Below are 23213 nucleotides of genomic sequence, written 5' to 3' on the forward strand. Positions count from 1 at the left end.
AAATATGCGCCAACTGCAATTACAATAGAATGTTTGTAAATAAAACATTCAGCTAACTTTGATGAACGCAAAACAAACCGACAAAAACAGCTTCCCGAACTCTACGCGGAGAGAGAAGAACTTAACAAGTGCTCTTGGTATCAAACTGAATGAAAATTTGGGGTAACCCGCCTGCATTTTTCAGAGATAATAAAGCTTCAATTTGGAAAAAAACGATATATATTGCTTTGTACTTTACTGTTTTGTAAAATAATCATTGCTTAATTATCTGTAAAACTGCGTAGTTACCCCCAATTTTCTTTTTGGATTTCAATAGCCTTACTAAGATCTGTTTTTCCTCGCATAGTCATAAGCCACACAAAAATACTTCTTTATTAGTAGGCACCGTCCTTACGCCGTGTGGTTTGGCTTTAGCTTTGTTCCTTTTGTTCACATTGGACAAAAGTCTTGTAAGCAATTAACTACAAGCGTTGTTTACACATATTCGTACCGGAAAAATTCAGAAAATGCGGGATCATTTTGGTAAAACGTAAATTATAAATTGCTAATAAAAGAATAGAATGCAAGAATGCCGAATTTATACTGAGCTGCAAGTGATAGTTTCACTTAGTAACCTGCAAACCAGAAAAAAAATCTCAGCGCTTTTAAAGCAGCGTTCGAGTGGGCAGTCTTATAGCAAAAGGATTGCCAAAAGTGCTTTTCAAACACTTCTTTACCCATTCAGTCCATTCACCGCTTTGTGTTGTACAGAAACCCATCGATCCAAAATCGAAATGTGGCGATTGTAAGAGGAGCGCTTGAGTTTTATTCAGCTTTGATAGTAGAAAAATAAAACTTACGCCTCTTTTTTCAGTCTTCCCTTGTCATCAAGACGCGGCGGCAAAAATTTTTTTCACAAAAGGCCAAGTTCCTCCCGAACCTGAATATTAACAGGCGACGCTATTTCGCAATTCGAAGAAATACAAAGAATGTCTTTTGTTTCATTTCAAAAGTCTTCCTTGCCGACTTTTTTTAATGATCTGCTATTTATGTGTCCTCAGAACAATTCATTCCTAAGCAAAACTTCGGGCCCTCCAGGGATTCAACATGTTATATTGGTATGTCAACTGCACCGAAATTGAAAATTCTTTAATTCTATTATCGATTTCTACAAATTCGGTCGTTTCTTCAAAAGAGGTCGAGCGGACTTAATTTTTTTAACCTGTGAGCATGCATTTTGTTTTCGTTTCGCTTCAAAGTGTGACCATCACAAATTTGTCTTGTTAATAAAATAGTCACATTGCTTGCGCGCAGATTGTAAATCGAATCATCTGACATAATTTTAATAATAGCACGTAACGACGCGAAATCCAAGAACTTCATGGATAATTCCGGGAGAGTATCTGAATTAAATATGCTTTTTCATTTTCCAAAAGAATTTGACTGTCCGAAAATGGAATTTTTCTTTTTGTTATCGAACAAAAAGCCACAGGTAAAGTCGTTTCCACAGGTTTTCCCTACGGTAAACTGTCACGTGTCCACGTGACTGACTGTTCCACTCTTATTGGAGGGATTTCTGTTGCAAGCGAGCGAATATTCAGATCAAAGGCAGAAGAGCGATCACAAGCAAGCGACGCAAAGCTATTTCATTCCGTCCCACGAAACATCGTTTGGTTGCTCTTTAAACTGCTAATCACTGGCAAAGCAAGGTTGCCATGCAAGGCAGTGAAACCTTGGCCACCCTATAAAGAAATGAAGACCGGCTGCGTGTTTTCATCCGCACACTACAGGTAAGCTAATGTAATTGAGCCACTGGTCTGACCGCGACTCCTTGGGTGTTTTGAAGTCCATATCAGGCTACCCGCGGCAAGTTTAAGGTTTTGAGTTGAACATTGCTTTAACCATTTCAGTTAGTTTTCATCCGCAAGTTTGTTTTACTCTGTCGACATTTAGCTTGAAATGAACACAGAAAATCTGAATTAATTTTGCTTTAATAAACCAATTAAGCTTACCGGTACTGAAGACGTTTTTAATAAATACCCTGAAGACTTGTCTAGCTCTCCTTATTCCTAAAAAGTGTATCCACAATATAAAACGAATAGTTTACCGTCATTTCAGTTGTCGATAGTTCTCTAACATTTCTTATTTGGTTTCTACTGGCAAGAAAAGATCGGAGCAATTCAAGTGTAGGACCCACGTACGTTCTTACAAGAATCTTTGACTTATGTGTTTTGTTTTTCCAAGGCAGATGAAAAGATCAAAATTCAAATCCAAGTTAGGACAAGGCAGACTTGTAAAGTGGGCATTGACAGTTGCCTCTCATCAGAGAAAAGAAGAGAAGAGAAAACAGCGCAAGGTTTGTGTGAAAGCTAATTAACTGTAATTGGTTTAAGGGTTTTCGCGCGGTAATCCCGGGGGGGGTACTCCCCTATATAAGGTATATAGGTATGTGCCGCCCCAAAGGGTATGGTTTTTGAGCCGTTTTGGTCTGAAATAGGGTATAGATTTTGACAATTACGGTCTGAAATCGGGTCGGGTTTTTGGGGCGGGGATTATTTACGAAAGCTTACAAACATATTTTTCTTCTCTGTACGTAACTGGAACGACTAACTGATAGTGAGAAAAAGAAATAGATAAACTTTTACTTTTACTCCTTGCGTCAACTTCCGTTCGGCACTGATGCATAATTATCAGGTCTGAAAACGGGTATGAATTTTAGAGGTCAGGTCTGAAAACGGGTGTGGAAAATGGCATGTTTAGGTCTGAAATAGGGTCGGGATTCGAAGACCCGGGCGGCACACCCCCACCAAGAATTCCAAGGAGTACCCCCCCCGGGGCGGTAATGTGGGAGATGATATTTGCATAAAAATGAAATGACCTTCATGGCCTTCCTGAAAACACTCTATAGTGTTTTTCATAATGAGGCAATAATTTTAATTTTCCTATGGTAAAATTGTAAGCTCTGCAGTGACTATTCATCTCACCTCACCTGTTCCTGACAATGCTGTGCAGCATAAAACTAAAAAAATATGGGATGGGAGGGTGGGGAGATGTTGAGGGTGATTTCAGGTCTACGAAATATTATTATTATTTTTATTTTTATTTTGAGCTTCAGCCTTCTAGACATAACTTTGCGTTTATCAACCACAAAAACAAGCCTGATATTTTGTCTCTGATCTGCAAGTAATTGATGACAGAAGTAAATTACTAGTCAAGAGGAGTAGGTCCTAGAGGATGTGTTCATTTAGTGTGAAAGGATATACGAAATTGACACTTAAAAACCAAGTGATTGTGAAAGGTCAAAATTCCTGACTTAGTTTTTAGTTCTGTATTTTGTTTCCTCACATCACATCTTCTTGCTGGATGAAATTGTCATGCAAACGAGCTTATTTCATGGTCACCCACTTTTTATCCCCTAGAAAAATGACTGAATGCTTAGTCCTGGATTGATATTATTGTCAGTGAACTAGTTTGGTAATCACATGAAAATACATTTACTTCAATGCTTGTTAATGGTACAGAAACTAACTTTAAGCTCTGTAAGAGCAGGCGGCCTTATTGCTGTTGGAGTTGGGTTATGTAACACAGCCCTTTTTGAGGGCGATACCTACTTATACAGGGTGAATACATGGGTGTATCTGATCTGCTCACGAGGAACATAACGGTGTGATTGTATAAGATTGCTAAGTTACCATGTTTCATCAAATTATGAAAATTCACAGAAAAACAAACAAAACTGTCATAAGTAGAAAATTTGTTTCGATAAGTGTCTTTTTACATCTAAAAAGTGAATGTGTACGATTTTCGCTTTGAGGAAAGTAATGTGCAAGTGATTTGAAAGAATTTTGAGTCGCTAGTTGAAGCAAATTTATTGAACCATGAGGAGCACATTTTTCAAAAATTTCGTGAAAATCAGGTCGGCATATAAAGAATCTGTCATTCAAACAGTATTTCAGTACCCTGCTGGCACAGTGTTTCCTTCTTGCAACTCTTGCAGCATATTTGAAGTTCACATAGTTGGTTTGTATACTGGTCAACTCTCATGCCTTAGTCGTGTCTTTGGGTAAAAACTGCTATTTCATGCCAGCTCATGCTCTCGGATCAATTTCTTCATGCCTGGTTGAAAAATGTAAGTTATAACAGCCTTGCTGACACACTTTCCAAAAATATGTTAACTCAAACCAATGTGAGTTCAACAAACAGTTCATGTAAAATGAGTAAAGGACGATGCTTTCCCCAAGATCTCTGATTTGTGAATGTCCACATAATCATTTTCACAAGAACTTCAGAATTATTCGGAATGTTTTCAGAAATATTCAGAAAAAGTTGTGTTGTCTTCGAAAATCCTGGCACCCCAGGATAAAAATCTCATGCCTTTGGGTTAAAAAGTTGGCAGGCATAGGCTTGTTGAGTGCCCCCAAGAGAAACCTCTGGCCAAGCCAATTATCCCGTTACTATGGAGATTATTGTTATTCATGATTATCAATCACGAATTTGAATTGCAAATTAGTGGTTTGCCACTTTAATTGATCCAAATTTGAGTTTGTTTGCATAAGACAAAGTCTTTCAGAAAAACAAAAGCCTTCAATTTTGAGAATACCAGAAGACATTTCTTGACACTTTAGCTCAGTTGCACCTTCAAAGAAAAACAGCAAAGCTTACTTTAACAAAAAGCTATCATTTCAGCAGTGCTGTCAATAAGGGCCGGTAGCCGGCCAAAACAGCCGGCTACTGGCCAATCTTAGGCCGGCTACTTTCGTCTTTTACTGTTAATTTTGGTAAGAAACTTAAAATAAGGAAACAAACGTCTGAGTCGAAATAAAGGCACATTTCAGGAGTTTTTGACGTGTTTAACTTTGCCACTCGCGATGGAAATTGATCGAAGGGGTCGTGGAACGCCTGCGACATTTTCAGAGAACAGGATCCAGCAAGAAACCGGCTTCAAATAATGAAAAGATCCCGCAAAAATAATTGTAAAACATCCGGTTCAAACGTCTGGGTCTAAGTAAAGGCACATTTTAGGAGTTTTAAACGTGTTAACCTTTCGCCCGCTTTCGGCGGTAGTATAAAAAGTTGAAGCAGATCGAGGTGATCGAAGGGTCGTGGAACTCCTGGGACATTTTCACAGGACTAGATTCCAGGCTTTCGCATGTCAGAAGAAAGTGCATAATTTATATGAATCTGATATGGACAACTTACTTTAACTTCAGTATTGTTTCCAATTAGTGTACACCAGGTTGCCAAAGGGCAAAGTCAAAAGGACAACATGAACTTAAAACATTGAATGTATTTTTTTGAATAAGCAGTTGAAGATTTATCATTTCACTCTTTTCTAAAACCCAGTGATTGAGGTTTTGATGGAAAGAACGCTTGTAATAAACATAGAATATGGTTAATATAGTCTTAATTTTGATTGTTCTTAAGGCCCATATACAATCTGTAAAACGTTGAAAATAGCATTTCCAAGCATCTAAATTTCAAAATTTTCTGGGGGAGGGCAAGCCCCCGGACCCCCCTAGACAGCTCACGCCTTCGGCACTCGAAAAGTAGGCTGCCGCCTACTTTCCCAGTCGGGACGTCTACTTCAAAACTTATTGACAGCACTGTTTCAGTCTGACACATCGATTGTTTAGTGACCAATTCAAACCACACAGTAAACAGGTAAATGGTGGACATCTTGATTGTATCACTCCAGAAATCACGCTTTGATCGCATTTTGTCACACAAATTGTTTTTTTCAACTGGCTTCATAGCTTGTGTTATACTTATCCCTCAATGCAATATAACTTACTTCAATTCACCATGCAAAGAAAATGTTCCCATTCATGGCATGTTAGACTGCTACATGCTCACATGTTGTTATTAGCTAGCTTAAGCACCACATATATGGCAAACGTGAGATTCATGTTTATGGCGCCAGTGATGATTTGTGTTAGTTTTGTGGTGGCAGATTCTCTTCACTTTGAAAATGCCACAACCTCTCGAAGCGTGGTTTCCTCCTTGTGAGCCCTCAAATTTCTATGTTTAAACTGTCAAGTATCCTTAGAAGTTATTCTTTTGATTAACCATTTCTTAAAGGTTTGTCTTCCTTCCAAAATGGGCATATAGGAGTCTTGAAAATTTACATGGCTGCCATTTTGATGTAAATTTGATCTTTTCTGTGAAGGGAAAAGCTCTTCTTCCTTGGTCCACCTAAGACCCACAAATATATGCAGAGACAATGGATTCTGATTGGTCAGTCTTTCCTGAAGACAATTTGAACAATAGGGAACAAAAGTATCACTTCTAGGGGAGGGGAGGAATGGACCTAAAAATGGGCAAATTCATGAGCGGTTATGGGCAGCTCTGCCGTCAATGGGTAAAGAAACCCGTCTTGCACTATCCCACGATGTGCAGAACATGTGCAGTATGTAGCAACAGGAGGTTCCATCCTTAAATCCAAAGGGACTTAGGTTAACTGACAAACTCCCTTTCATAAAATCTTTATTGCCTCTCACAAAAAAGTGTCGTAACAGTTAATCAGGATAAAGCTAGTGATCGAGGAAAGAAACTATTCTGAATTCATATAATTGACAGCATCTGATCCTGCTTTGGCCTATTCACGCTTAGCCATTTCCTCAATATTGCTTTGTCACTGTGAGTATGTGATTTATTTATTTTAATATTTATGAAGTTTCTCTTTCTTCCAAGAACAGATTATTACTGGATGAAGTAGAAACCCTGATGGCAAGATGAAATCAAGCAGCCTTGAGAACTGCTATAGTGCAAGGTAACACAAGAGTGGCAAGGGACCTTTATTATGGTAATTTTAAGTTTTGATGTTGGCCAGGTAATAAGACTTCACTGACATTGTTGAAAAGAGCACCAGTTAGTAGTGTCGATGGATTTTTGCTATGTGGCCAGTAACATCAAAATTTAAGTTACCATGTGGAAGAATTTGATGGAATGAAGAAGGGCAACGAAGTGAAACTTTGTCATTGGCTTGAGGTGAGCATACAGTTATAACTAGTGTCTTTTTAATTGACATGTGAACTATGGGGTTGAAAACTGAACCTTGAGGCTGGTCCATGGACCTTTTTCATAAATGGCAGCTGATAAATTATTCTTTTGTTTTCATGAAAATTAGCCCTACTAGCCTCGTCAGCATGTGGAAAATTCAAAAGAATTTTTACTCTGAAATGAGGTTAGTATGACTAATTAACATATATTGTAAAGAATAATAAATCGGCTGCCATTTATGAAAAAGGTCTATTAATGCTGCTGTCACAAGACACCTGACACAAAAAGGTGTTACTTGATTGAATCAAAGCAAAATTTGATTGACAAAGAATAATTTAGTTTGCTGATTTCTTATTTATGAGTTAGTAAGTTGATGTGACACATTAAGAGGAAAACAAAGTTTCTGCTATCCTTAATACAAGACAAGTATGGAAAAATAACTATTTCTCTTGGAAAAAAATTTCTTAGCCAAGCCAACCCCTGTAGGGTAGAGACCTTAACTCTGTGAAGATGTTTTGTGGGGTCATAACCAGCTGTTTGAAGAAGAATGTTGTGACTTTAGAAAAAGCACATGGGTACTTAAATAATAAATAATTAATGGTTTTGGAGCACACACTTGCCATATGTAGTCAGACTACTTTGTTTTAGTGGACAATCAAAGTGTAACACTGATGACCATGATTTATTATTTACCATCTTGTATAGACGTGGCCATTAAATGAATTAATGGAATAATTGTTACCATAAAATTATCTTAAAAAATGAGGCCTCTTATCACTTCAGGAGAGTCCTCTTACATAAAATATAAAATACACAAAGTGTAATAAACAGTTTATCAAAACACTACAACAACAGCAACAACAACAACTTTATTTAATATATTTACAACTTTTACAGGAATATACAGCCCGCATATTTGGCAGAACTAATCGAGGCAGGCTGTGTAACCTAATAATTATTACAGACATGGATAAAATTAGAATAAATTAGTAAATATAAATGTAAGTAAGTAGATAAGTAAGGCACTTGTTCTTTTAAGCGACTAGATAAGAGACAATTAAATAAGTAAAATATACATAATTATACATACACATATATAATGCATACATAATTTGGGAAAACAAGAACAAGAAACCTGAAAGAGGCCACAAGGCTTATAACAAGTCAAGCTTCCTCACTTAAAATAACTAGTCTAGTCTAATATAAGAATTACAATATGGACTTATGGAAGTTTAAACTTTGACCGCGCACATGCGCACACATACACACACAAAAGAAAAAACACATGCACACATAGATATTAAGTAATTTAGTTAAATTAATTAAATTACAGCCTTACAGAAGATAATACTAAGAGAGAAGAAATTCTTAAAGAATTTTTTAAAAGAAGCGGGGGAGGAAGAACTTGTCATCAGAATTAAGCAAATTATTAAAATTTTGGACCTTGAAAGCAAATTGAAAACTTCCTGGTGTTTGTTCTGCACGGTGGCAAGCGGAAAGACTGAGCATTCCTAGTATTATAATTTTATTTGAAGTTAAACAAGAACTGTGGTATTTACAGACCCAAACATGTCACATATTGGGTGTCCCTCGGAAGCAATACAGCTGCTGTTGCAGGGCAGCAGTGACCAGCAATTGCCTCGATTTTTACTTTGTGTGAATTACATTTTGCCAAATTCTAAACGGAACAGTTTATGGCCTGGTGAATATAATTGATCTGAATCTTGGAAGAGTGGTTTTCTCATTGGGTTTTCTATTTTGGCAGCTAAGGCAAATAGAAGAAAATGATTTTATTTCTTATTTCCCTTACCCTTTCTCAGATCTTATTTGGAACCCTCCTGGATCTTGCAGTTGAAAAAGCTATCAGTAAAAGTCGAGCGTCAAATTTGATTTTTTTTTTTTGTTGTTTTGTCTTAAAATTCTGTATATTGAGTGTTTGTGCCTGAACCCTGAATCATGGCAAAAGCTGAGCTACATGTACCTGACATACATGTAGTTGTCTGGGGATCTAAGAGATAGGCTTGCATAATCCTTACTCTGACAATGAGCAACTATCATTAAATATACTTTGCTCATTGGTGCATTGACACTTAAGTTCACTTAATCAACTCTCTTGTTTTGGCCCATGGGATCCTCCTTTTTTCAACACCCAATCATTTACTTCTTTTACTCATGGGAAGAAGAGAGCAACAAAGCCAAGGAAACAGCAGATCCTGTAGCCATCCAATCTCTTTTGAAGCACTGTCCAGCTCCTGCCAAACAGGCTAAAGGAAACTACATGGTGAATTGACCAGACTTGAAGTGAATGTCTTCTGATGAAGAAGATGAGGAGGGTCTTCTTCCGTGAGGCTACAGTTCTACTTTTGGCCAATGAACTGGTACATAAGGAATGTAATGACTCTGCAAATACAAATGCAAGAAAATGTGGGCCCACCATCGTTTCTACTTGTGGTCAATAGCATATGACTTCTTGAGTTGGTCATTTTTTTTCAGTTGCCCCCATGTTAGTGTTGTAGCCTTTGTAGTTCTGTGGTGGAGCAGATATGGCATGAATAGAGATTCATCTTTCTGTTTCCTTACCACAGTGTCATGGCCTCTTGTAGAATGGACATTAAGTTTGTCTCTGAATTGCTTTCCAAAGGGTCTACAGTAAAGTATGTGCCCACAGCCTTAGAACTAAGGAAAGCCACTTTTACCTCTGTTGAATTTTTAGAATTTATTATTTGTAATCGTTGGCATTTCAAATTCTTCTTACTTGTACATGACAACATATTGTAGAGCCTATGAATTCAGGTTATTTATGCATGCATACCCTCTGTTGGGTAATGTGTTCATACAAACAAAGAATAGACAAGTTATACAATAATATGATATGATATATAATATAATTTTATATAATATTGGAGATCAATGGACTTTCAAATTTAAACTTATGAATAGAACACATGGTACTACGGTACAACATAGACACTCATGTGTAGTAAAATAACACTTTACAATACAGTTCTATTGATGAGTGTGAATGACTGTGATGCAGGATTAGAACACAACCAAAAACCCTATTTAAAGAACAAGAAGAAACATTCCAAAGCCCCATTGGGTAGAAAAAAAATCAAGCTTTGCAAAAAAGATTACTTTTAAAATTAAACTGATAGATAACAGTTTGACAAAAAATGAGTTGTTGCTTGCAATTACTCTTCAATGCTAATTTCAGTCATAACCTAAACAAAACAGTTTATGGCTGAGTGATCTGAATCTTAGAAAAAGAGTTTAAATGTCGGCATATTTGCTAATGGTATTTATATACCGAATTTTCTATATACATATTCAAATGCGGCTTTCCTATTTTAATATGAAAATGATTAACATTCTTCCCTACATTAAAAGGATAACTTTTAATAAGGCCAAATGTGCAACAAAAGGTTTGAACATAAGTTTACCAAATTTATTTATATTTATCAAGTGACAAATTTTGTTAAATCAAAGTGACATATAGCACTCTGACTACACTGAAAACAGGAGTTGCCCTCAAGAGAAACTTTTAATACATTTAAAATGTTGGTGGTGGTACATTGTATAGAGCATAAGTGTAAAATTTGCCAAAAAATTATAATCAGCAGGATCTGAAAAGACTGGAGCTAAGTTCCAAATAATAAAATTACTCACTCCTCCCTTCACAAAATGTTATTTATTATTCATTCACTTCTCAGCTATTGCTGGATGATCGTCACTGACAAAATTGTGTTGAAGGTGTGTGGTTTTGTAAATTGCTTGGTCTGTGTATGGTGTTTGGTAAGGTGAGGAAGGAGTTAAGAACAATCAAGGCTCCTGTGAGCCAACTCCTGAATGCAGAAGTAATAGTGGCAAGTTTAATATATAAAACATTGTTCACATTGTTTGATTGGCCCAGGACTTGAAATAAATTATAAGCCGTAAAGGCTTATAAGGGGCCTCATGGGCAGTTTCTTCCTATGCTGCTTAGATTTTTAGGCGTTTTCCCTCAGCACGATTGAGGTCCTTGATTATTTTGTATTTGTAAAGAAAGTTTTAATTTTGAAACCTGTTTGGAGCCTTTGGAGTGGTTGGCTTTTAAAGGCGAAAAAGAAAGATAGAGGAAACTTGCTGTGTATCATGACAAATGAGACGTTAGTGATTGGTCCCTTACTCTCTTTCTTAAGTAGGGGCTTGAAGGCAGGATGGTGAACAGTACTGTTTTGGGGTGAATGTGGTGGAAGGAAAATATGATCCTTGTTGTAGAATAACGTGGGTTTGTTCTTGCTGGCTGCCATAGTCTTGGTGTAAAGGTGTGGTAAACGTGATCTCAAATTTTTGCACCACTCCTTTCAAACGTTTGCTTTTCTATTGTGATTGTGGTTTGGTTTCATCATCAATAATACCATGAGGGTTTATTAGACAACTTAATTTTACTGGTTCTTTTACGAACATGACAAGAAACCTGGACAAGTACAATCTACCAAAGGTCACTTCAAAACCCATCAATCACTTGGATCAACTGCCTTTTCACCACGACCTAGCCTACGGTGACATTCAATCCTTTTGCAAAGGTAAACATCTCCAAGGAGTAACGAACAAAATGCTGAATTTTGTAAAGCGGACAGTCATGATTGACTGACTGTATTCAAAAGTTTAAGAACAAATCCATAGGTGAACACTTAGCAAAAACTGTGTTACATGCCAAGAGACATTTAAAACTTTGAACGTCATCAAGATGACATCACCATACACTAACCTGTCACTTAAGTGTTTCATCTGCACCTTTATAAAACCAGGGAGTCATCATAAGTGGGAACCAAGGTGTTTGGGTTATTGTGACCACGTCTCATCAAAACTTGACAGATTGTTGACGTCAAATAGCACCTTTATTAACACAGGCCATTGAAGAGTTCTTAATAATATTTGAAGAACACTACCAGCAAGGTTGTACAAAGTTAAGTCAATGAATATTTAAGAGAGGACAAGGCTACAGGGAGGGCCAGCATGATGGGAAAAAATTAACATGGATCAACATGACCAAAATGAAGAGAAAAAGACGCAGCTACTGTGGTGGTGCAACAGCAATTTCGGCCACTCCTCCGTCGAAAATAGAGGTAGTCCCAGACAGATAACATGAGTAGCTACAGAAGAGACCGAAAAATCGTCGACATTGAATGGATGGGTCTGAAAGTATCCCTGTATAGTGATTTTCCCTGTTTTTGAAATGAAAAGAAAATGCAAACAACCATGGACAGCATAAATGGAATACAAAAAAACACACAACAAAAGGCAAGGGGATGGTCATCATCAATAACTTCTTTCCTTTTGGTCTCCTTGCAGTTAATCTCCAGTTCCAGTGGATCTATTTGCTATTTCCACTGTTCATCACTAAATCCATCAATGCCTGCTTTGTCCCATTTCCATTCTGCATTCTTTAGGTTTCTCCTTTCAGAGCTAGCTTGTTGTGCTCTTTATACTTGGACAGATTATTTCTTCTCCATTTCTGCAAATACAGATTCTGCTTGGTCTTGTCCTTGTAAGGCATTTTGAGATAGGGTCAACCTCGTTTGTCATTCATTGAGAATTGGCAACTTAAATAACTCACTGATATACTAATATTCCTTGTGCTTGAGGTGGCACTGTCCGAGGATAGTCTCTTTACAAATGTCATTGCTGTGTCTACATGTGGTTTAATGCCTCATTACCAACCCTTAAGTTACACTCGGAAACATAAGTTTGATCTACCTATCAAACGTCCCTTTCCAAATGACAAAACCCATATGCATGTCAGAAAACACTTCATATCTGGGTATCTCAAACTCTTCTTTGGTTAAACTGTAGAGTGTTCTAAACAAAGAAGAAAATAGATTTACTATGTTTACAAAACGCTAAGTAATTTGTAACTTTTTAATTATTTTAAGTATGGTACAATGACAGGAACACAAGCTTCAAACATAGATCTAAAGGTTTATATTGTGTCAAAAAAATTTCCATTTTCCCATGCTCGGAGTGAATCTAAACAAATTTCCATTGCATTCAAAGACTGACCACGTTCTCGCTCGATTGATGCTCCAAGTTGCCACATAACCAGCTTTAGGTAGCTGCTCAGGGGAGTGAGTGCGAAAGGAGTCCTTGCAGTACAAATGCTAATGTTCATCTTTCTCTGGTGTACTATTAAGATGCTTATCTACAAATTCTTTTATTTGAAGAATATACTAAAATGGCTGGCTGGGAAATTGTGAAATGCTGCTTAAAATTGGACTATGAAATGGTCTAATTGTTTAAAAATGGCCATGAACTGCCTTTCTAAAAGAGGTTACAGGTGTTCCCTCTTTCTTCATTTACTGGACAACGAGTTCCAGAGTCTGGTCGCAGACAGGCCAAAGGGTATCCCTTCATCAGTTTCATTTGATCTCTAATAAGGCGTCACGAGGTGCCTTTGCTTTTCCAAAATAGACTTCATATTGAACATCGGATCTGTGACTTCATCAGTGTCAGTGAAGTTTGTAATTTAAATCACCATGGGTGAGTTGATGTACCTTCTGTATTTTAAGCAATTTTTCATAGTACCACTTAATTCCTTCTCAGGTGAAGCTGGATTGTAAACTTGGAAAAAACTGCATTAAAGTTTTTAGACGTTTAAATGATAGAATCGGGATTGGCCACACACTGATGCTAAGAACAATAATTTCTTTCGTAGGATGAAGGGTAGAATACGTGTTTCAATGATCTTTTTAATGACTTGGAGTTTTTTTTTTGGCATAATCAGTTTTCTTGTTGGATAATGATGGCGTGATATAAACTAGTCAAGTTCCTCATAGGGCCATGATATCCTCATTTGCCATGTAACTTCTTGTGGCATTATGGCTGCTATATATGGAAGTGTGTCCTCACTAAGTGCTACATCTAGCGCATCTACCAGTGGAGTGGATTCTTGGTAAAGGACAAATGCTGGGTTGTCTTGGCGATTGACGCCATTTTCTCTTAACGCTGAATATCTCTCTTCCATATAATTGGCTGCCTGCAAGTGTATAGAATATGAAAAACTTTGCAAAATGATATAAAAAAATTTGAAAGCTTTGTAAACACAATCAGGAAATATGAAGTAAGATATAAACACTTTAAAAAATATGAATCAAAATATCATGAAAAATGCAATAAAAAAAGCAATAAAAATTTATTTAGTTGTGGTAAAACACATATTTAATTAACTTTTTAGAGTTACTATCCCAGTGATTGCAAAAAAACTAAAACACAAAAAAAACACACACAACTAAACTCTTAAACAAACTATAAATTTCTACTCTTTGAAGATGACTTTGCACCATGTAGAAATATGCACAATCTACACATCACCCATAAAATTCTTCTTGTGGGTAGGTGGCAGAACAAACATACAAAGAAAAAAGGTTTTCAGTTTTTAATTGAGTTCAAACAGAATGCAAATAATAAATGAATGAACAACATAAATTTGCATAAACAAACACTTGTCCTGTATTGCCAATCTATTAGAAGTAAAAACAAAAGCCTATTATTTCAAATATGGACTAACCGATAAGATGAATCAGAAACATTATACCAAGGACACAAAAATAATTGCTTTAGTATTGTGCATTTTCAAAAAATATTTGAAATCTTTGTCTATGCCTAGTGACATGGCGTCTGCTGTTTTCCCTGGTTAGTTGCTCATTATTATGTGTCACAGATCATTATTATGAAAAAAGTGGTTGGCATATTTGTCACCGAACACATTAACTTTCATGCTAAAAGCAAGCATCTTAGCATGATTTTTTTGTTAAAAAGGAAACAGTTTCTTGAATGCTTATCTCATTTCACACAACATACTGATCATTTGCTCTTGTTAACATGCAGTCTTTAATGACGCCACACTTCCATTAAAAGTAATGGTAGTCCCACACAGATAAAATGAGTAGCTGCTGAGAGACAAAAAAAAATTATTGCATGGATGGGTCTGAAAGTATACCTATACCTTTCCCTATGACTTTGAAATGAAAAGAGTATACGAACAACCAAGGACATCATAAATTGAATAGAAAACCACATTCCTCTACACAAACATGAGCTTATTATTAATTCAACAATTGAACAGTCAAACGGATGAGGAAACTTAAAACTTACTCAAACCTTATTTTCAATGTCATTAAATAATCACTCCACATTTACAAAATGTGTACTGGTAGTCTTTATCCACCTCCTGGTCCTCTGAACATGGCCTGTATCGGCAGGCACCAGAAGCTTTCTGCAACCTTTTAGACTGTTTTATATGACCCTTAGTGGTTACCTTGGACTGAATGTTCTACAAGATCTGTGTTGACCGAGGATACATTGTAGGTCAGTCATAAAATGGCTGGGACAGGTGGCCTTATATAATCTAGGCCAACAGTTGGTCGTACTGTCACGCTTGGAAAAGTCCTCAAGGGTGCCCACTCCTGGGTCGATATGAAAGTGTTTACCCTTGAGTGTGGTTGCCCATCTCTATGTTTGGGCTAACAACTTGCCCATTGTGCTTGTACCATAAGTGGTGGGACAGGCACTGCCGCCCGCGGCCCGAGGCCCCGAGGCTAACAACTTGCTCATTGTGCTTTGCAGCATAAGTGGTGGGACAGGCACAGCCGCCACCAGCCCGCGGCCCGAGGCCCCGAGGCAATGAACATCATTTACTTATGAGGTGTAGTAGTACGTCTAAAGGTGTAGAAATAGTCACCAGTCACTCCTGGTGTCTGCCTGATATTGGTTATTTACAGTGGGTATGGTGGTGTCACTGTCTACCATATGTTATCATGTCCACCATCATTGCTTCACTTCTATCCTTTGTCGGGTCAAATGTGGTTGTCTGTTGCAGTTAAAGGTTCCCTAGCTAGCAGGGGTTAGCACCCCTTGTACATTTCTGATGTTGCTCCACAGTGGAGCTCACTTTTCACCTTGTAAAAATAACTAGATGGTACACAGTTTCCATCAGTCTCTCGGTGCAGGTAGAAGACAGCACGGATCTTTAACAAAAGTAGTTTGCTCAGTTTTCAATTGAGTGTCAAAAGTACCATCGGCACCATCATCGCTTGCATTTTGAATGTCCAGGCTGCTCGCAACAGGCTGTCTCTGGGAGATTCCACCCCTCATCCAAACATATAAAAAATGCTCTCAATATCTGCAATGTCAGAAAGAAATGTTACTCTTTGAACAACAAGGATGTCCTCTGCGAGTCGTTGGCACTCTCTTTCAAAAACGACCCAAGAACTTAATGCAGAAAAAATTTCTTAAGAAAAATGTAATTTTCACAAAAACTTTCAAACTAGCGTAACAACAATCAGTCTAAACTATGAATAAGCATAAATTTTACACCAATGTTTGATAAGCAAAGGACTTCATTTTGCATGTGCGAAAGTGCTATCTTTGTGCACAGTCAGAAATGAACCACAAAAAAAAAAACACAAAAACGTTTTATTTGTACAATTAGCTTTAAGAGCAGCCAAGGGTCAAACTAAAAAAGAAAGCAAGGAAAAGACAACAGCATTAGAACGTTCCGCTACAAATTCAATGGGATGTGTAAGGCTTATCAGGGCAATTGTGAAAATTAAAAGTACAAAGTATTTTTGTACTAAATAATTAATGAAGATGACAAAAAAACTAGGGGTAGGGTGAGGATAAAACCCTTTAAGCTCTTAGGGTATGGTGAAAAACAACGGACATTTTTTGTTTCACAATTTCAAACAGTTTATTTATCAAATCAAAGACAAAATTGTTTAACACTCCCAGAGTGGATTCGTCTGTTCTTTTGATGCACCATGATCCGAATGATCTGAGATCACAAATCCGTCTTTTGATTCTCCCAAAAAACGTACCCTTAGTTCCTAAAGGTAATTGTCCAATGTCTATGTTTTGCATCTATGCTACAGCTCAGTTGTTCATTGATAACTCTCCAATACCAAACAAAACAATTTTTGTTTTTAGGAAGCGGCTAAAAGAAAGAGAGAATGTGATCAATTTAAAAGTATACTCCTCGCAAACACAAACTGTTTGGGTCTATATGGTTACAGAAGCAACCTTTGTTGAAAAAATCCGCGATAGTCTGTGATAGTAAGTTACTTTTGAATTCAACTTCATTATTTGTTCCTTTTTTAAATTAAATGTGGTCTCATTTATCTTCAAGTACTGACTCAAAAATTTCTTTCCAAGGGTCATATGGTCTGTTTAGAAAGTTAAAATGAACGATTCCAGTCAATATGTTCTGGTGGTAATGAGCACAAAAATTTCGCTTCTGTCTATGGTAATGCACGCAGTATAAATAAGAACTCAGCATAATAGTATCCTAATGAAGCAGACAGAGAAACAAAAACAGTACTCTCTCTCTCCATAAACTTTAAAGTAAGGTTTCCTATGCGCTGCTGCAATCTATTGCTATTTTTTCCACTAAAGGTTTGAAATGACTGCTGCCATCAATCACAACTTCTCCTGGTGGAAATCTAGCAGTGATTTCCTTAACTTTTTTAAGTTGCCCTTGGACATTCTTGGCAGCCTCGTATTGGCGCTAGTCTTGGCTGCCAGGGCATCTCCTAAAAGAGTGGTCTTTGGCCGTAGCACACCTAACTTCCAACAGTTGATTCCATTTTCTCTCAATTGTGTGTAGTTTTCTTCCACACTGGATGCGTGTGAGTGAGCAAGTTTGTTGGTGTTGGTCCTTTATATTAGTGTGAAAATGGGTCACATGACTAGGGGTATAGGGGAAAAGAGATGAGAGGAACCCCTCTTTTTTGATTGGATCGGCTAGTCATGCATGGAAGAGGTCAAAGAGAAAATCGTTCTGACCAATCAGATAATTTCATGACCAAATAAGGTCAAGTTGTTTTGTGATTGGTCATTAATTTTTTATAAAAGGTGGGCGTATGTTGAAAACACATGTGATTGATCATCATTTCAGCACAAGATTTAATGTGGTCTCATCTTCAGGTCATATGAAACAAGGGGTAACTGGAAATTGTAAGTCAAAACACAAAAAGGCTCTGTGTGGTATGAATGAAACGATTATCACCTGTCATTTAGAGTGTGGAGAATTTGTAGCACTATTTAATTCATGACAAATTTTTTATCGAACCATTTCACACCAGAGAAGAGTCTGTTAATTTATTGCTTGAGAAGTTTTTGTTACAGACAGTGATTAGTTTTCTCTATGGAAAGAGATGTGGCAAAAGTGAACTACTCATCACTGCCTTGCTCACACTTTCTCCGTTTCACACTTTTGGGTACATTACCACAAATATGGTTTCACGTGTCTCTGCATGCTATGTTCCATATGCTTCAATGTACTGACTGCTTTAGATTCAGCCACTGCTTGCCAGTACCACATATACGTTTTGTGCTTCCTCATTCTTTTAGTATTGTGGTGGTTGCATAGTTTATACAATTCAATAATGTGATGATACAATAAGAAAACCTCCATTTGTGTGCATGGTGGTTTAGTGCATGCTAGTTTAAGAACAGTGGGAAAAATTGACCAATATGTATGTAGGGAATCTGGCATGTGATATGGTAGTCTTCAGTCCTAGTATTAAGTGTTCTAAGTACTCAACACAAACATCATTTTTTCTATGTGGAAAGGGGATTTCTTCTTATGGTAGACCTCATTGTTTTAATGGTGGAATAAGGCAAGACTAGCTTTTATATTTTCCTTGTAAGGGGTTTAATGAGGTTGAAAAAGGGACACTGGACACGTTTCCACTTTACAAGAATGTAAACCCTAAACTTGATTTTATCTTTTGTATTAAAAGTGACAATTGTTTCATCCTCTGATTTTAAGGATTTATCTTTAAACTTGAACACAAAGTCGAATGTTCATTTCATAACATTAAAGTTTATTGTTCAACATGAACTCCAAACAGATAATTAAGGGCCTCTTTAACGCAACAACACACGACAAGTGGCGCGGGCCCAGGATTTGCATTCCTGTAAACGTGGTATAGTATTGGGAATGCAGTGATCACAACTTTCTCCACAAAGTTGTAAATAACTTTCATGCGGGTACAATCATTATCAGTGTAACCGTCCACCCGATCGTATATCCGAAATTTCGGATGTAAATTTCCCGATCCGATTCGCTTGGATGTGCAAAAACGTGATCGGGGTAATTGAGTGTCGCGTTAACCAAATCTTTGATTTCACTCCTTTCCCCAGATTTAAAATGGGACTTTCCAGCAGGTGCTGTCTCTTTCATATGCTCTTTATAGATGTGTGACATACCCATCTTGATGGTAAAGGATCAATTATTTCTTTATCTTTAATCTTGAATCTAGTCCCTACACCCAAGTGGTTACATGGGGTGGGAATGTTGAATGGGTATATCATTTGAATAGAACAAAAAACAATCCAACCAATTTGTGGACGGTTTGTATTTCATTCATAATGTTAAAGATAACGTTTGACTGGTTTAAATATATCCCTGGAGTTTCAAAGTTACATTTTATTAAATACCTCACAGTAAACCTTATAACGAATCAGTATCACTAGGCATCAGAAAACAAGAGTGGCCTCGACTGCATAAATCAACTGGGTGATTTAAAGGCTGTGTTCTATGTAAATTCACGTGTAATGCATGACTGGTATGCTTGCAGTTTGTGAAGATGGGAAATTGCTGTGACAAGGTGAAAACAATAAAGTGGCTTGTTGAAATGGAATAAATAAGGGACTCGATGTTTGGTTCTGTGGCAGAAAAATGGTGGACGGTGGGTGAAACATGGCTGGTGTGTTGTCTGGTCACGTCACATTAAGGTTTAATTTTACAGTTGACCTTTTTTCTTTTTTTCAAATACTTTCAATTTACTCATGTGAACCAACAAATATTTGTGTGCTTTACATTTGACTGAAAAAAACAAAAAAATTGCTTGCACGGTTTGCATTTCTTTGAAAATGTTTAAAATAAAGTTTGATTTAACTATAAAAGTTAACGTTGAAAGAGAACGATGTTTCGACCGTCTGACGGTCATTTTCAAGTTCAAAATGAGAAGTAAAATATGTGCTTATATACAATTGTGAAAAAACTTAAGTTTGACTTGTTAAAATATAAGCCTGAAGCTTCAACATTACATCATATTTAATACCACGCAGTAAACCTTAGAGTGATTGTACTTAACCCGTAAAATACGTAGTAGCATACTACACGCTATTATGCACTTACTCCATTGTCTTCTCTTGTTTACTTCTAGGTATTTGCTACTAGTTGTTATTCTCTGTTTCACGGGTCAAGTAAAATCACTCTTTAACTAACTAATATCAACAGGCATCAGAAAACTGACAAGAGTGGCCTCAAAAGCAATAATAGATTCGTCGATTTAAAGCCTGCGTTACATGTTACCCTCACGCGTGACTGGCATGCTTCCAGTTTCTGCGGAAGGTGGAAACTGATTGCTCTGACCAGACGAAAACAATGAACTGGCTGGTCTAAATGGGATAAAAAGCGGACTCCATGCCGTTTGGTGCTGCGGTAGAAAAAATGGTGGATGACGGTTGGAACATTAAGGTGTTGACTGGTCTCGTCATGGACTCTGAAGACTGTGGAAGGGCTGAGGAAGTACCATTCTTTACATTGTCTTTTTGCCATCTTGCGCGGCGGTTTTGGAACCAGGTCTGAAAGAATTAAAAAAGGGGACATTGTTTTAATTTTGCATCAAGTTCTCAGAAGTAGCATATTTAAAAATGAAACACAAAAAGGGGATATTGTTTCGATTTTGCACCTAATTCCTAGAACTGGCATATTTAAAAATGAAACATATAAAGATCACTAACAAGAATGCAAAGGTTGTTCGATTGAATTGCACTGCTCAGTTCTTACTGCCCATAATTTCTTACCTCATTAATCGTGTGCGAAGCGGAGGCATCTTAGAAAAGCATAACATAAATTTTGGCTGCCAAAGGCTAAATTTTTATTTTTGTCCGAAATGAACAGCTTGCCCATCATTTTTTTTTTCTGGTTATTTTAATTAGGCAGAAACACATGCTTGCCCATCACTTGAGGACCTCAAACATGTTACATGTCACTTCAACATTTTCTTAAGTTTTGCTTTGCCTATGCAATTTCTTTCCCACCAGACATAGCAAAAAGTGATCAAATAAACTTATATTTGAGAGGCAGGGGATATCAAATGCAATGATAGCGTAACTTAACCAGTATCAAAGCTCTTTCGCTGGCATGGTGACCTATTATTTTTATCACGTTTTTTGTACTGATATTAGTGATCACTCACATATTTTTTAAGACAACTTTATTTCGAGGAATTCACCTTAATACCCCAAGCTGGGGGCCAAACATGGACGATGAAGTTTTCGATGTAAACCAAACTGTCAACTGTTGCAGAATATGGCAATTGAAAAAGACTAAACATTTTTCTCGACAAACTTAACTAATAACACTGAAAGTAAACCTGGATAATTGTTTCTTCTCACAAAGCGTGTCAACGGTAGATGAGCAAGTACAAGAGTAGAACTCTTTTCACTTGTGAACTTTTCATTTTGGCTATAGTAATAACGCGATAAAAAGATAACTATCTCACCTGAATTCTGTCTTCCCCAACGTCCACTTCTCGCGCAAGATCCTCGCACATCTCAATTCCTGGATACTTCTCAATTTTGAGGGGTTCCTCTAATCGGGCTTGCTGTTTAACTGAATATTTGGTTTGACGACGCCTTTGACAAGGTCGGTCACCTTTGGTAAAAATATACAGTCGAAGTTAGTTTTCTACCGAAAGCTCGAGATAAGAAAGAGTAAAATGAAACTGGATGCACAGGTTCAGTGTTTTTTTTTCAGTGGTTTTGGGCTCACCAAATATTTAAGGCTTTGTAAACTGCGGGTAACTTACCATTTTTGCGCTCAGACATCTTCGTGGAGGAACTCGGTACTGTGAATGCAGATAATGATGCAAAGGAAGCTCACTGAGTGAAACGTGGTAAAGAGTGAAACTGACAGGGATAAATATATATATATCCTAGACGACGTTGGTTGCTGACTTTTAAGACAAAACGTTTATAGTGACAAAATCTGAGTTATTTCTCATATCAGTTGATATGAGTCCTGTTTACTTGTCTTTTTTAATAACTTAAAGAACAATGGTTAGTCTACTTCCGGTCCTTTATTTCTTGCTTTTCATTAGAGAGGTGCGTCCTAAGCCAATTAACTGACAAAGGGCAAACCTTTCTTATCAGCCTCTGACAGTGTCCACAATTTTTGTCTCGGTGGCAGGTAGAAGCTATGCATGCTACTATTCTCCTAATTAAAAGACAAAAATCATGTTTTCGAATGGGGTTTAAGCCTTTAAAGAAATACGTGCATGGAACACATTCTGGGTCGAAATCGGTTGCGGATATCTCTCGGGGCAGAACTATAGGAGAGAGAGAACAGAGAAAAAAATGTATGAGAAATAACTAGCATGACAGATTATGCAGAAAACATTTTATGCATCGATTACATGTAGTAGCTCATCAGTGTTACCAATAAAAAATCTGCATTCTTTAATTGTTTACATTTGTCCATGAATGTGTTGTAAACTAACATGAGAAATATCGTTTGAAATGAAAACACTATTCTTACTCTTTGCCAGTTTCTCATGATTTCCTTGTCAGCCGCCATATGTTCTTCCGACGGCTGACGGAATTGCGCCCGGCACATCGGGCAGTTCTGGCTGGCCTGGTTTTTTTTTCTCATCCATCTGTAATGTAATAAGTATTTCGTTTAGAAGTTTGAAACATCATACAGGAGCAAGTGACATTTTTTTGCCTTTTAATACACTTTGAGTGGACAAAGTTTCTTATCAGCCTCCGACAGTGTCCACAATTTTCGTCTCCGTGGCAGGTAGAAGCTATGGATGCCACTATTCTCGTAATTGAAAAAAACAAAAATCATGTTTTTGAATAGGGTTTAAGCCTTTAAAGAAATAGGTGCATGCAACACATTCCGGATCAAAATCAGTCGTCGGATGTCTCTCGGGGCAGAACTATAGGAGAGAGAGAAGAGAGAAAAATGTATGAGAAATAACTAGCATGAAAGATTATGCAGAAAACATTTTATGCATCGATTACATATAATAGCTCATAAGTGTTACTAATAAAAAATCTGCATTCTTCCATTGAAATGGCTGGCCTAAATGGGATAAAAAAGGGACTCCACGCCGTTTGGTGCTGCGGTAGAAAAATGGTGAATGACGGGTAGAACATTAAGGTGTTGTCTGGTCTGGTCACGG

The 23213-nt window shown here is 37.2% G+C and overlaps 1 long non-coding RNA gene across 1 annotated transcript in view; it reads left to right on the forward strand.

Annotated features, from left to right (window-relative positions):
* Positions 1-1604: 1604 nt before the first annotated feature.
* The window catches only part of LOC146464429 (uncharacterized), a 31432-nt gene continuing 9823 nt past the window's right edge, over positions 1605-23213 (forward strand). The window contains exons 1-3 of the long non-coding RNA XR_014868494.1: positions 1605-1769; positions 2224-2335; positions 6675-6966. This is a non-coding gene — a long non-coding RNA (uncharacterized LOC146464429). The remainder of the gene's footprint in view (positions 1770-2223; positions 2336-6674; positions 6967-23213) is intronic.

This window comes from Pavona decussata, unplaced genomic scaffold (assembly GCF_977016875.1).
Source record: "Pavona decussata unplaced genomic scaffold, jaPavDecu1.1 SCAFFOLD_164, whole genome shotgun sequence".
Lineage (NCBI taxonomy): Eukaryota > Metazoa > Cnidaria > Anthozoa > Scleractinia > Agariciidae > Pavona > Pavona decussata.